The sequence below is a fragment of the Gracilinanus agilis genome, chromosome 2, assembly GCF_016433145.1.
Source record: "Gracilinanus agilis isolate LMUSP501 chromosome 2, AgileGrace, whole genome shotgun sequence".
NCBI classification, from domain to species: domain Eukaryota; kingdom Metazoa; phylum Chordata; class Mammalia; order Didelphimorphia; family Didelphidae; genus Gracilinanus; species Gracilinanus agilis.
Window position 1 is genome coordinate 222,079,386 of NC_058131.1, and position 15,787 is coordinate 222,095,172.

The window sequence follows — 15,787 nt, forward strand, 5'->3', positions numbered from 1 at the left end:
CAGGACAGATTCTGTTTAGTTTGCTTGCTCCTAAGCCATTAGTAAAGCACCTGTTATATAGTAATAATGAAATGTTCTATCTATCAATCTATCTATCAATCTATCAATCTATCTATCTATCTATCTATCTATCTATCTATCTATCTATCTATCTATCTGTCTGTCTGTNTCTATCTATCTATCTATCTATCTATCTATCTATCTATCTATCTATCTGTCTGTCTGTCTGTCTCTCTTTATGATTGTTTCTTTCCATTTCACCATGTATGTAGCCTTGTTGGTATTTTAAAAACAAATAATTTCCTTTCACTCAGAAACATTATTCAGAGAATTCTAATGGAGATTATAAGGGATATTGGTATATTTTCAATCCTGGACCTCCTAACAGTACTAGAATGCAAATTGATTGACTGATTAATGAGCTCATTAATCCATTAAGTTTATGCCACGTTCAAGGAAGGTACCATGAAAGGCATTAATTAAATTCAAAAAGACATTTTAAGTGCCCACTGTCAACCATGCACTGTCCTGAAATCTAGAGTAGTTATGGGAATAAAGAAGATATAGTCCTTGAATTAAAAGAATTACAATCTTTTAAGAATAACAATTATACCCAAACAAATAGTAGGCAAATCACATTGTTAAAGGTGAATAAAATTACAGAAAGATAATTTGTCATAATAGATTGAGTGCTGAAGTTGGAGTCAGGAATATCTGGACTTAGATCCCTCTTTTTTACACTGACTAGTTATGTAATCTTGAGCACACAGCTAAAATTAGAAAGTCGTATCTACTTAATGTCTGAACCAAGAAGAGAGCCTGTAATTGTGGAGGGCATGCCCACAGGATGATATTTCTGATGTTATTCTGATACTTAAAAGGAGCAAATATTACTAAGAAATTAGATGACAGGTCATCCCTACCTCTGAGTCTTGGTTGTTGGTGGTGATAGAGGGAAGAAATGAATGAGGATAGACTTCATGGAGGAAGAAGTACTTGAGCTGTGTCTTAAAGATGGAGAAGATACCAATAGGTAAATCTGATATTCCAGGAGGAGGGAAGTGTTTGAGTCAGTCAATAATGATCCAGTATGGAATCCCAGAATCTTTCATTTCAATCCATTTTATCTCCTGTGAAGTTCAAAAGAAAAGTCTTTCTCAAATCAAATGTGAGTGTGTGAAGGAGATAGTGAAAAAGTTTTAGAAAATTAAAGAAGCAAGCATAAAGTCTTGATTAAAGAGGCTGTTTTTCAATAGCCCAATTGTTTTGATGAGATATTCTGAAAGACCATTTCTTCCAAGGCAGAATGGTGATCAGTCCCAATTATCAGTATGTCAGTCCCCAAACTCACATTGCTTAATGTTGAGACATAAACATAAATTCTATCTGGGGTGGCTAATAATAACTTACATTTATATGAGATAGTTAACTTACAGTGTGGACAAGAGAGTTCAGTCTAGAGTTGAAAAGACCCAAGTTTGCATTCAGCCTTGAACATTTACTATCTCAGTGATCTAGATAATTCACTTAAGCTCTGGTTGACTTCAACTGTACAGTGGGGATAAGAGCATATATTTAGCTTACAAGATAGTTGTGAAGATCAAATAAGATAAATTTGTAAAGTGCTTAGTAGAATGCCTTGCATGTGTATATTAGGTGCAATATTAATACTTATTGTTCCTTTCCTTCCCATGAGAAGCTTTAAATTTTGCAAATCACTTAATCCATTTACCACAGTAGCTTTTCTAAATCTTTTCATCCCTTTTCAAAGCTTCCTTAGATCTCATTTCTCCCCATTCTCTAAGCTGATAACCTTGTAATTAGAAAAAAAAAAACAAGTTATTATGCAAGAGCTTTTTCTTCTCCCCTCTTCAACTCACATCTCCCAGATGCCTTCAACCAGTATCTTCACCTTCACTCTTCCTAACATAATATGGTGGTCCATCATTTTGCTAAGGAAAATGCCTTTACACAAGCAAAAGTTAGTCTATTCCATTTTGTCTTCTCCAGAAGATTTTCTTCTTTTTTCATCTCTCTTTCTCATTTATATTCAGTCTTTCCCTGTTTACCAGTTGCTTCCCTACTACCTACAAACATGCTCATATCTCCCCCATCCTCAAAAAATCCTCACTTGATTCTTCTATCCCCACTTTTGTTTCCCATCTCTTTGGCTTTTTGTGGTAAACATTCTTAAAATTTATCTTTCTTTTCTTCTTGTTACTGTTACCTCAACTCTTTACGATCTCATTTCCAAACATTCAACTGAAACTCCTCTTTCCAAATTTATAATCTCTTAATTATCAAATATGGATTTTTCTCAGTCTTCACTCTCTTGACCTCTCTGCACCCTTTGACACTTCCACTCAACCACTTATTTTCAATATTCTCTTTACTCTAAGGTTTTATGACATTATTTCCCTTTGAATTTTTCTATGTATAAAACACATACACTTCTCAATATCCTTGTTAAGCATGAATGTCCCATCAGACTTTATCTTGGTCCTTCTTTTTTCCCTCCAAACTATTACACATGATGATCTCATCATCTACCATGGATTTGATTATCTCTATGTTGTTGATTCTCAAATCTACTTATCCAATCTTATGTTCTCTGATAACTCTAGTACTTAAATATCATTTGGGTCCCTCATGCTGGATATCCAGTAGACATTTTAATATCAATCTAAAAAAAGCTGATCCCTGTCTTTCTCTCCAAATTATCATTTTCTTAGTTTCTGAAACACAAATGAGGATATAAACACATTCCCAGTTCCCTAGGCTTGCATCCTAGGTATCTTCCTCAACTCCTCATTCTCTGCTATCATTATATCTAATCAATTGCTAAAATTCTTTGGTTTTACTTCTGGAACATCTTTCATATATATCTTTTTCTCACCTCTGACATTGCCATTACCCTGCTAAAGTCCTCATCACACTGTACTTGAACTATTTCAATCACTTTCTGACTTATCTACCTGCCACAATTGTCTCCTACTCTATCCTCCACTCATTTGTCAAAATGATCTTCCTTAAGCACTCTTCTGAACATTTTAGCCCCTCCTCTCCGGCTACCATCCAATAAATTTCAATTGTTGCCTATAACTTATAGCATCAAATATTAAACCCCCTTTTTGGCAATGAAACACCTTACCCAGACCTATCACCTCACTTTTCAAATCTTCTTACAACCTATCTTTATATGTGCTCTGCAGTCTAATGAGACTGACATCCTTACTTTTCCTTGAACATGGTACTCCACCTCCTGTCTCAGAAATTTCCACTGACTGTCCCTCATGCCTGAAAGCTTGCCTTCCACATTACTTACTACCTTTAGCTTTCCTACCTTTTTCCCAGTTTTGACTAGTATCCTATCTTCCACAAGAAGCCTGCCCTAATGTCCTTCAGTTCTTTCATTGTTCCTTAGTAGATTATTTTCAATTTATCCTGTAAAAACTATGCATGATGTATGTTTGTATGTTGACTCCCCCATTAGTTTTTGAGCTCCTTGAGAACAGAAGTGGCTAATGGCCTTCTTTATCCCCAGTTAAGCATAGTGCCTGGCATATAAATTAATTTTAATTAATCTTTATAAACTGACTACACATTTTCATGTATGAAGAGAAGTACTACTTTTTAAGTAAAGAGATACATTTTGAGTAAGAAGAAGCCTGAGCTCATGGTCTGTGGCCCTAAGCAAGTTTCTTTATTTCCAATGTTCTAGAAAATTCAAAGACTATAAATTTCAAAGAAAGTACTGGTCTTCATTGGTACAGGAATTTCAACACCAGGAGCTCCTCACATTGATGAAATTGTGGTTCTGGTTAGGAAAAAAAAATGTTCTATTATCACCCTTAAAGAGATGAGGTGATTTACAGCCTGGAATTTAGTCATACAACCAGTAAATATCAGAAATACAATTTGAAATCTGGTCATCTTGATTTTAAGTCCATCAGTTTTACCACGATTTCATGCTTTATTAAGGAATTTCTGCCATAAAATTTTATTTCTTTGTTTCTTGTATAGAAAGACATCTCTATCAGACAGATTGATTGTGTAAACCTGAGGGTATTTGATTTTCAAAGTCTTTGAATGCCAAATAAATTGAAAGACCTAAAAGAAATCCTCAGTCCTTTAAATAGACACTAGTCAGTCTAAACTCCTCATCTTAGATAACCTCCCTTCTCATCCTGGAACATCCCATAGACATACTGACCCTCTTCTAATGTTGGTGAGGTTCTGCCAAGGGCCTTCGTTTGGAGGAAGAGCCCAGGCAGATCTACTTCCATTCTCTTCCTACTTTTGGTTCTGACATTCATGATTTGCTTATAATCACAGAGAAAATTTCTAAGGTCAATTTTTTCTAATTCCAAATCCAATATCCTCTCCAATATAGCAACTACCTCCTGTAAGATGGAATTTTTAGACCATAAACAAAGTGTAAATAATTTGAATGTTTAAAACTTCAATCCCTCTAACTTTACTTACCTTGCCTCTTTAAATTTTGTTTGTTAAAACAAAATAATGATGGAAATAGGCCTATCAACCAGATGTATTAAAAGCAGTAATGAGCTAGCATCCAGATAATAACTGATAATTTGACAGAATTCCATTATTTTACTCTAATGCTGGTTTCTATAGGCAAACAGATACAGTCTCTTCTCTAATTATCACCAGTTCTGAAGAATTATAGTTAGTGATAGTATATTCATTTTCAGTAGGATGATATCATAATTTTTGGAAAGTGTCAGGAATGGGGAGAGAGAAGAACCTGATCGAGATAGGGGATTCAGAAATAGAGAATAATCATTCTTATAGAAAATAGATTTAGTTTTCAAAGTTGCAGAGGGCAAAGGGAGACTCTTCTGAGATTTTTGTACTGGGTTTGTCATATTTATATATGCTCCAGTTGGGAGTGGGGTTCAAATTTGAAGAGCTCTCAATGACATTATGAAATGGAGAATTTTAAGAGCCTCTGCTATAATCAGATCTATATTCAATTAATCAAATCATAACATATATTAACACCAACCAGATACAGTGCTAAGTGCTGAGGATACCAAAAAAAACCTACAGAAACAAAAAGAAACAAAAGACAGTTCCTGACCTCAAGGAGCTTACAATCTAATGGAGGAGACAACATGCAAATAAATGTGTACGAATAAGCTATGATCATGATAAAAAGGAAATAATTAAGATTTAGAAGGCTTTAGATTAAAGAGGAGCTGGGGAAACTTTGTGTTAAAGATGGGATTTAAGTTGAGAGTTAAAGAAAGCTGGGCAAGCCAATAGTGAAAAAGGAGGAAGGAGAACATTTCATGAACAGCTATAAAAACTGTCTAAAGCCTGAGATGAATATTTTGTTTGTGGAAAAGCCAGGATATCAGTGTCACTGCATTTGAAAGGTCATGTTGGTCAGTAAGGTATTAAGAAAACTGGAAATATAGGAGGATGCTAGATTGTGAAGGGCTTTGAATGCCAAAAAGAGCATTTTGTATTTAATCCAGGAGGTTATCAGGATACATTGGAGTTTATTGAATGGAGGTAGCAGATGGGGAGGCACATAATTTATAACTGTGCTTTGGAAAAATCATTTTAATACCTGAGGGGATAATGGATTGGAGTGAGGAGATATACTTGAAGTAGACACACCCTCCAATAGGCCATTGTAATAGTTAAGGCTAGAGATGACAAAGGCTTTTAAATTGGCCAAAATATCAGAGGACAAAAAGTGGTACATTCAAGACATGGGGAAAAATAAAATCTGGACATGTAGATGGTACAAAAAATAGTGGCTGGTCCTGAAGCCATTAAGATTCATATTTGTGAATTCAAATCCCATCCCAGACATTAACTGAGCAAGTCACTTAACCCTGTTTGCCTCAGTTTCTTCTGAAAAATGAGATGGAAAAAGAAATGTTAAACCACTCCATTATTTTTGCTAAAAAAAAACAAAACATCATTTGAAGTCCAAAAGAGTCTGATTGGACTCAACAATAACAAAGTTAAATCTACAGACCTTATCAACAGATTAGATAGGAGGAAAGAGAGTGTGAATGATAGTGAGAAACCTATATAAATTGCTGGGAGAATGGTGTTGGCCTTCTATAGCAATAGATTACATAGGATGAATAGCAGTAAAAACATAAATCTTTGCCAAATCACCTGATTATCCAGAAATGCTGTATCTATATATTTCTGGGAATTATTCTGTGAATTTATTACTTTTCGATGGTGGTTTGCTTCCTGGACATCAAGAGATGAAATCATTTCCTATATGGAATATCTGCTTTTAGATCTTGAGTGAGATATATCTGAGGAAAAGTACTGTTTTCAGGCAAGCCTAAGGCAAAACTGTGAAGCTGGCAAAACTGCCTCCCATTCCTGCTTCTCTCTCTAGCTATTGTGGGATACCCATAGCTGTTTATTACTTAAGCCTTCACTTCTTGGGCAAGCACTCCAAACATTGTACCTCCTGCTAACCTAAATCCAAAAGTGCCTGTCTCCTTTTATATATGCTTAGGTCAGATATGCCTTAGGTCAGAGAGCTTAAATTTTGATATATCTGCTTTCCCATTTGAAACTCAGGAATTTTAGAACAGACAAGAGACTTAGAGGCTATTCTATTCAACTCTTCCCCTCTCCTTTTCCAGTCAGATGAATAAATAAAGGTAAAGATTATTTACCTAAAAATAGGCAACACTGTGTGTTTGGGTAGCTAACTGGCACAGGAAAAAGGGCAGCTGGCCTGGAGTCAGGAAGATCTGAATTCAAATCTAGCCTTAAGCATTTGCTAGCTATTTGACTCTAGGGAAGTCACTTAATCCAGTTTATTTTAGTTTCCTCAAATGTAAAATGAGCTAGAGAAGGAAATGGCAAACTACTTCAGTATCTTTGCAAACACACACACACACACACACACACACACACACACACACACACACACAAAACAATACCAAAATGGGGTAAGGAAGCTTTGAGCATGATTCAAAACAATAATAGGCAATGTTGGTTGAATAGAAAGAACATTGTCATTAGATTCGGAAGGCTTGAGTTTGAGTATCAGGTCTATTATTCACTAGTTATGTGATCTTGGATAATTTATTCAGCTGACCAACTGATTAGGGAATTTTTTTTTAAATACAATTTTTTTTTTACTTTTGGAAAAAGAAAAATCAAACTACACTTCCCTAATTACTTTTCTACCTTTTTCTGATAACATCCTTTTTCCCAATAAAGAAAAATAACAAAACAAATAAATCAAGGATTCGGTCACTTACAACATATTCCTGACTTCACACTATAGATGCCCCTTTCTCCTCTGAGAAGACATACTTCACTATTTGAGTTTTGATGTCTTTCCACATTTTTCTTTTAAACATGATCAATATGTAAAATATACAGCTTCATAGAAGAGCTTCCAAATTTCCTGAAGTCTTCTTTATTGGCTTTTTCTGATGATATAATAATATTCCATTACAATAATATATCATACATTCTCACATATTCCTCAATAGACATCAGCTTTGTTTCCAATACTTTAATATTATAATAAAAAATCTGTTTTAAATATTTGTGCGTAGATGGGGAATTTTGATGGAGATTTTTGTTTGGGGGGAGCACTCTGCCATTTCACAAATAAAACTGACTAGGAAGTCATCCCCATTCCTAGTTCTTTCCTCCCCCTCCCCCAAGATGAAATTAATTGTATTAACCTTGTACATATTTTACCTTCACTTATTTGTGTACTTGTTTCCCTAATAGAATATAAGTTCCTTCAAAGAAGGGATTCTTCTATCTTTTGTCTATATTACCAGAATCTTGCAGTCATTGGCACATAGTGGGCCCTTAATAAATGCTTATCAAATGATTGTCCAATATAGGATCAGGTTTGCCATTGATGTAATTTGAGGATAATGAAAAACAGAACAATTTGTATATTTTACCTATTGTAAGTATTTTTTCTTTTCAAAGATTTTTTCTTTATTGATATATCTCAAGGGCATAACTAATTTAGTACATAAATTATTGTGTTATAGACCTAGATGGAACTTTAGAAATCAGGGCATCTAACCCATTCAGTTCTCACGTGAAGAAAATGATGTGCAGGGAAGGCTAGTATCTTGACGTTTATCAAACTCAGGTCCCATGATTCTAAGCTGAGAAGTATTTACACAGAATGACATTGTTTCACTTATGATAAACTGTTGCTGGGTATTAGTACTGGATTCTGTTTCTGGAAAATAATTCATGTTTCCTCTAAATAATGACAATCTTTGTATATTATTGGTATTCAGGCTTTGTGTTTGGTAATGAGGCTGTTACCAAGTCTTAAAATTGTGCTTAGAATGCATGAGACTCCATGAATGCTCCCTGTCCCTCCCATTACATGTATATACAATTTTAATAATTATTTTCTAATATTTTGCTATCCAGTCTTGATCAATGACACATGTAAAGCCCAGTAGAACTTCCCATCGACTATGGGAGTGGGTTGGTAGGAGGGGAGGGAAAGAACATGAATCATGGAACCATGGAAAAATTTTTCTTAATTAATCAATAAAAAATATTTTAAAAAATATTTTGCTATCCATGTTCTCTCCCCTTCCATTCCTTCCCCTGTTCTAGGATGGTAGGTAAGGTGATATAGATTATACATATGCTATCATGCAATATATATTTCCATGCTCATCATGTCGTGAAAGAACAAATATATCTCTTACACTAGAAAAAAAATTAATGAAACAAATAAAGTGAAGATTGGTATGCTTCAGTCTATATTTAGACTCTACCAAGTCCTTCTATGGCACTTCCATATGTACTTTTAATACTGCCCAGTAGTGAGAATACTGATTTATTATTTTTTAGAAATTGCTCAGGAAGGATAAGCCACCGTTGTTTCTTTGGGGAAGTTGGAGAAATACTGATGTACTAACCAAAGATCAAAATATTGAATATATGTAAATTTGCCCTTTTGCAATATTAACTCCATTGTTAGTCTTCACACAAACAGGGGTGGAGGGAGAAGGTTTCCTAGTTCTTGAAAAGCTTTAGTAGTACATTGACAGCTCCCTGACCTTTCCAAAGACAGAGATGTTAAGATGAACTTGATTTGTTTAGTCACTGGGGGTAACTAAGATTGATGGTGTCATGGTGATGTATACTAATGAAGGGGATAAATGGTGGGAAATGGAGGGTCAGGATCACATAAATACTGAAATAGTCTCTATTTTACATAAATGAATTTCAATAGCTGATGAAGTAGATTATACTCTGTACTCTCCATTTGAAAGTTAATGATGAAGATTAGATAACCAAGCAAAGAATGTGGAAGAAAAATATTAGTGAAGAAGAAATGTTTAATCCCTGCAGAAAAGAGGGAGTTCACTGGAGTCCCTGAGAGTAAATAGAATCAAGAGTATTCTGAATCATAATATATAATAATAATAACTGACATTTATATAATTCTTTAAAGTTTGTGGAACACAACTTTATTATCTCATTTGATGCTGACCATGTCTTATGAAACAGATAGTGTAGACATTATTCCTATTTTAGAAATGAATAAATGGAGGTTGAGAGAAGTTATGTACTATTAAGTCCTCCTCCTCCCTACCCCTTTGCTTTGTATATGTTTTGCACTTATTTATCTATGTATGTTAGGTGACCCTCTTAAAGGTACACATTATTTTTATTATTTTTGTATTTGTAAATGTAAGAGGTAGCTGATGGCTTAGTGGATAGAATGCTGGACCTGGAATCAGGAAAACCTAAATTCAAATATGGTCTCAAACACTTACTAGCTATGTGACCTTAGGCAAGTTACTTAACCTCTATTAACTTTATCAGCTAGAGAAGGAAATAGCAAACACTCCAATATCTTTGCAAAGAAAATTCCATGGACATTACTGATGTAGTATGATTGATGGGGTAAAACAGGGCAGCTAAGTGGCACAATGGATAGAGTTCTGGGTTTGTAGTCAGGAAGATTCATCTTCTGGTTTCAAATGATTCCTAGCTATGTGACCCTGAATGAGTCATTCAACCCTGTTTGCTTCAGTTTCCTCATCTATAAAATGAGTTGGAGAAGGAAATGGCAAGCCAAAGTATCTTAGCCAAGAAAACCCTAAGTGGAGTCACACAACTGAAATGACTGAACAACAATAATTTGCTACCTAGCATGCTTCCTGATATATATTCTAACTTTATATATTAATGGAATCAAAATGAATTCAATTAAGCAACTTTCCTATCACCTCATATCTAATAAGTAGTATAACAGTTAAAATTAAATTATGAGGCTATTAATAGCTTTAATAACTTTATTACATCAAAGTAGTAATAGTAAAAAGAAGGAAATGTAGGAAAGATGTAGAGTTACTTAGCTCACTACTCTGTTGGCTACCATGATGGATTGAAGCTCATCACTGATGAGTTCCTCTTGGATCCACCCTCCAACCAGAAGACCCCCGAACAGGACACTGTCACATCTCTGGAATCAGTCATAGTTTTTTAATTTACCAGGCACCATGCAGTGGGGCAGTGCCTGTTGGATTGATTTCCTGTCTCATTGGTTCCTTGGTTCTTTTAACTTACTTTCTCTAAGGGCTATCTATACCTGAATTACTCAGTTGTAGATGACCTCCAGGTCACTGATTGATGATGTTAACAGAGTGACATAATGAAGAGAGAAATTATCTTTCAACAGTAGTCAGAATTGGGATTCTTTGTCAATATTTATTTATTTAAAGTTCATGATTCTAGTAATCCAGTATAAGGAAGCAAAGAACACAAAAAATAGTAAAAGCAGCCAACTATTTTTGTGGGAATATCCTTAGAGTATGAAAAGTAATTAAGAAAGAGGATAGAAACAAGTTGTGTCTGGGTAAAATGGGCACCACAAACTAGTAAAGTCTAGTGAGTTGTTTTATTTTTTTACATTTTTAATTTTTAAAATTAATTAATCCATTTAGAATATTTTCCATAGTTACATGATTCGTGATTTTTCCCACCCCTTTTACCTCCACACTCCCAGAGATGACAAGCAATACCACTGAGTTATACATCTATCTTTTTTCAATACATATTTCCATGTTATTCATATTTGCATTAGAGTGATCTTTTAAAGCCAAAACCCTAATCATATCCCCATCAAACCACTTGATCAATCATGTGTTTTTTTTTCTGCATTTCTACTCCCACACTTCTTTCTCTAGATATGGATAGCATTCTTTTTCATAAGTTCCTCACTATTGTCCTGGATCATCGCATTGCTAATAGTAGAAAATCTTTTACATTTGATTGTGCCACAATATTTCAGTTTCTGGATGTTCTCCTGGTTCTGCTCATTTCACTTTGCATCAATTCCTGGAGGTCTTTGTAGTTCACATAAAATTCCTCCAGTTTATCATTCCTTTCGGCATAATAATATATTCCATCACTATCAGATACCACAACTTATTCAGCCACTCCCCAATTGATGGGTATCCCTTCATTTTCCAATTTTTTACCACCACAAAGAGTGCTGCTTTAAATATTTTGTATAAGTCTTTTTTCCTTATTATCTCTTTAGGGTACAAATCCAGCAGTGGAATAGCTGGTTCAAAGGGCAGGCTTTTAAAAAAGCCTAAAAGAGACTTTTAAACTCTTTTGGACATGATTCCAAATTGCTTTCCAGAATGGTTGGATCAATTCACAACTCCACCAGTAGTACCTTAACGTCCCAATTTTGCCACATCCACTCCAATATTTATCATTTTCCTTTGTTGCCAAATTGGTCAATCTGTTAGGTATGAGGTGGTACCTCAGAGTTGTTTTTATTTTCGCATTTCTCTAATCAGGAGGGATTTAGAACACTTTTTCATGTACTTCTTTTCAGGAATGCTTAGAGATATTCTATTTTATTAAATGAGAATACATTGCCCTGAAAGAATATAGTCAGCTTTGCTGAGTAGTTCATTCCTAGTTGTAGACCCATTTCCCTTGCCTTCCAGAATATCATATTCCATGTCTTCTGGTCTTTCAGTGTGGATGCTGCCAGATCTGGTGTAATCCTAATCAATGCTCCATGATATCTGAATTGTGTCTTTCCAGCAACTTTCAGTATGTTTTCCTTGGCTTGGGAGTTCTTGAGTTTGGCTATGACATTCCCAGGAGTTGTCAATTGGGAATTTAATGCCAGAGGTGATTTATACATTCAGTCTCTATTTTGTGTAAATGGAATTAGCTCATCCTCATTCATTCTTTAGACTTTAGCCACCAGGAATAATGTCACCTCACCCAACTTAGAATTAAGTGGGGAGGGGGAGGTCTGTGACCCACACGTGATACTAAGTGACAAATCAAAAACAAGTGACTGCCCCCCCTGGGCAGTCCAAAACAGTTTTGGGGCTGCCATTTGTCCATGTGAAACTGAAGGTAGATGCAGGAAGTGATGAAAGCTGCTATCTTTTAAATATGATGTTAACTGCCTGTGCAGGGCTTTTGGAGCTTTGAACTTGGTTTTGAAGGAACTGGTGAGACCTCAGACTGCTTCCCTTTGAATTGTCACGTGGGTAAGTTAGGCTGACTCTCTTTCTCTTCCTTTGGTGTTTCTGGAGGCTCTAGCCTCAGGGGGGCCTCTCTTCTTAGAGGAGGCCTTGTGGCTAGAAGCCTTGTTATTCAACCTCTGTGCCTCTTCTGCTGGGGTCTCTGAAGCCTTCCTGGTCCAGGCCTCTAGTCTGGGCCAGAGTTTCTCTCATTTTCACTATCTTCAATCTTCCTAAGTGTAAATAAACTACTATAAAAGTCATCCTGACTTGAGTCTTTTATTTGAAATCAAGTGATCAGTTTCTGTAAACCAAACTTTAAATATCCAATCCAACCATAATCTTTCCCATTTTTCTCCTTTACAATGTTACCCTCATTTTCAAGGATTTCAGGGCAATTTTCTTGGATAATTTGCTGTAGTATGAGTTCTAGTCTTTTTTCCTTTTTTTTTTTTTTTTTTGGTCATGATTTTCAGGTAGTCCAATGATTTTTAAAGTGTCTCTCCTGGATCTATTCTCCAGGTCACTCATTTTCTCAATGAGGTATCTCATATCATCTTCAATTTTTTTATTCTTTTGATTTTGTTTTATTCTTTTGAATATGTCTTGGTGTCTCATGAGTTCATTAATTTCTAATTACCCAAATCTAAATTTTAAAGACTGAATTTCTTCCACCTCCTTTTGATTCTCCTTTTCCCTTTGGTCCATTCTTCTTTTCAAGTCATTCTTTTCTTCTTCTGATTTTTTTTCTTTTTGTGTGTGTGTGTGTGTGTGTGTGTGTGTGTGTGTGTGTGTGTGTGTGTGTCATTTTCCAACAGGTCAGTTCTGGCTTTCAATGCCTGTGATTCTGTTTCCAGATGACTTATTTTGCTTTTCAGGCTTTTTTTTTTATCATTTTTCAACCTGTTTTCTTTGATTTTTAAATTCCTTTTGGAGCTACTCCCCAGCCTGCATTGAATTCCCTGTTTTGTTTTGTTTTGCTTTGTTTTAGGCTTTGCTTAATGTTTCCTGGATCTCATCTTCATCTACTGGTTGTATTCTTTGGTCCTTATCCCCATAGAAACTTTCACTTGTAGCTTTTTTTCCCTCTCTTGTTTGTTTTATTTACTTATTTTTCCTTCTGTCCTATGGACTATATAGACTTGCCCCTCTGTTGATTTACTAAACCAGAGTGTTTGAGATTTTCTGTCCTCAGACTGAATCTTCTCTTTTCTCAATCCTTTGCTGGTATACTGGATTCAACTGGTTGAGCTAACTTGCTGAGCTGGCCTACCCTGAGTCAAACTCTTCACTGTAGCCAGCAGACCAAGGGTATCTAGCTTGGTGGGCCACCCCTGTTACTCCCTGCCAATCCTTGTTAGAGCTCTGGACCACATCAGAGATGAATCCTCAGGCTACAGTCTCTACTCAGGGGCTCACACAGTTAAGCCAGTCTTATTGCAGATCTCAGCACACTGGCTGAGGGAAGATTCCTCTCCCTTTCTCAATGAAAATAGATGGACGGTGCCTACCTTTCAAACTGTTTTCAGTAAGAGAGTTTTATGACTTCTTCTTCTTGGGTTTTGGATTTATTTTTTCTTTGAAGCACAATATAAATATTGGTTTGGAAGGATTGTTGGAGAGTAGAAAAATATAGGTATATTTAAGAGGGTTTGGTATGGAAAGAGTGACAGATCTGGGTGTGAATATCTGTCAACTCCCCTCTCAATACAATACTTTTACTAAAAACTACAGAGGAGGTTTCTCTGGAATGGTGGAGGTCCAGAGAATGGGAGCTGGTCCTGGATGCTAAAGGGAAGGCTTTTTTATTTGGAGAGGTGGGTGGTAATGCTAGTTGATCAAGCAGAGACCCTCTCCCTACAGAAACCTCCCCACAATCAATGTAGGCAGTGCAAGGGGTTTCGCTCAAAATGGAGTCTGAGCAAAGCCACTGCTCAAACCCCTTTTCCCCTCTTTGCCTCGTGTAATAACTTTTCCTTGATCTGACTGTGAATTAGTTTATTTTGTAGATGAACAAGGTAGCCGGAGAATGGAGAAGTTAGAGGAATCAAGGGGGAACAGATTTGAGGGAAGAGGAGATCTTATTTGGGGCTTCTTGTTTTCTTCAGCAGAGCCAAGGGGGCTCCACTCCAACTTAACTATCCTCCTCTTATCTAATTAAAGTCTCTCTCCTACCTTAACCAATGGTGAGTGTCCTTCTTGGGAAGGTCAAGAGAAGGAAAGGATCTTCAGGGTGACCCCCTGAAGTAAGGGATCAGACCCTTCTCGGCAGCTGTTGCTGTTCATTCTTCCTCTAATGGAGGCTCTCGAACAACAGGAACCTTCTTTCTCTTCTGGGCAAGGGAAATGGAGGCCAGGCTTATTACACAGGTTGGGATCTAAAGCTCCATGACTTTGCTCCTCACTCGACAGAGTTCAGATGGTAAAAGACCTTTCAGTTAGCCATTACTCCCACAATCCTCTTCTTTCACTCCAATTGTCAATGCTCTTCCGGACACATTCCAACCACTGTCTGTTACTTCTTAGTGGGTGGAAAAACCAAAAGCTTGATTCGATTTTCCTTTCCACAAGAGTTTATGGCTTTAGGTGCTCCTAAACTTCTATCTTGTTTCTGCTTCCTATCTAGTGAGTTCTAGGTTCTAATTTGGCTCAAGCAGTTAAGCAGGATTAGATACTGGGGTGAGAGAAGGGATCTGGATATGGGGACCATTGCCAAATAATGTTAGCCGGGAAATAGGAAAGGGAAGAGTCTCAGGAACTGGTGGTTAGTTGATATTCAAACTCCCTGGGGTGGAAAATTTTTTTTTGTTTGTTTATTTTTTTGCCATTACAGGGTAAGCCAGGGATTAGAAAATTCTGGATTCCTAGTCTAGAATTCTACCAATATAACATATTAAGCTGTCAATATTTTTAGAAAGCAAAAATATGCATGTCAATTTGTTGAAGTATTCTGCAGTACCAGTTTTAGCAGCTATTCCTATTACTTTATAGGAAAGTCTTTGCATATTGAACAGGTACTATATGATCTTTAATCTTTTTTTTTCTTTTTATTCTTGGTTTTTATCATAGAAAACTTCAAACATAAAAAAAATGAAACTCTTCAGGAAATACTGTACAAATGATTTTGTCTTGATTGTTTACTATAGCTTCTCATTCTCTCTCTCTCTCTCTCTCTCTCTCTCTCTCTCTCTCTCTCTCTCTCTCTCTCTCTCCCCAAACAAAAGTCTCAATCATTTATTTAGATTACGAATGTGAGATACTGT

The 15,787-nt window shown here is 36.0% G+C and overlaps 1 pseudogene; it reads right to left on the reverse strand.

Moving 5' to 3' along the window:
- Window positions 1-8,249, reverse strand: part of LOC123233498 — a 110,530-nt pseudogene extending 102,281 nt beyond the window's left edge.
- Between the last annotated feature and the right edge of the window lie 7,538 nt (window positions 8,250-15,787).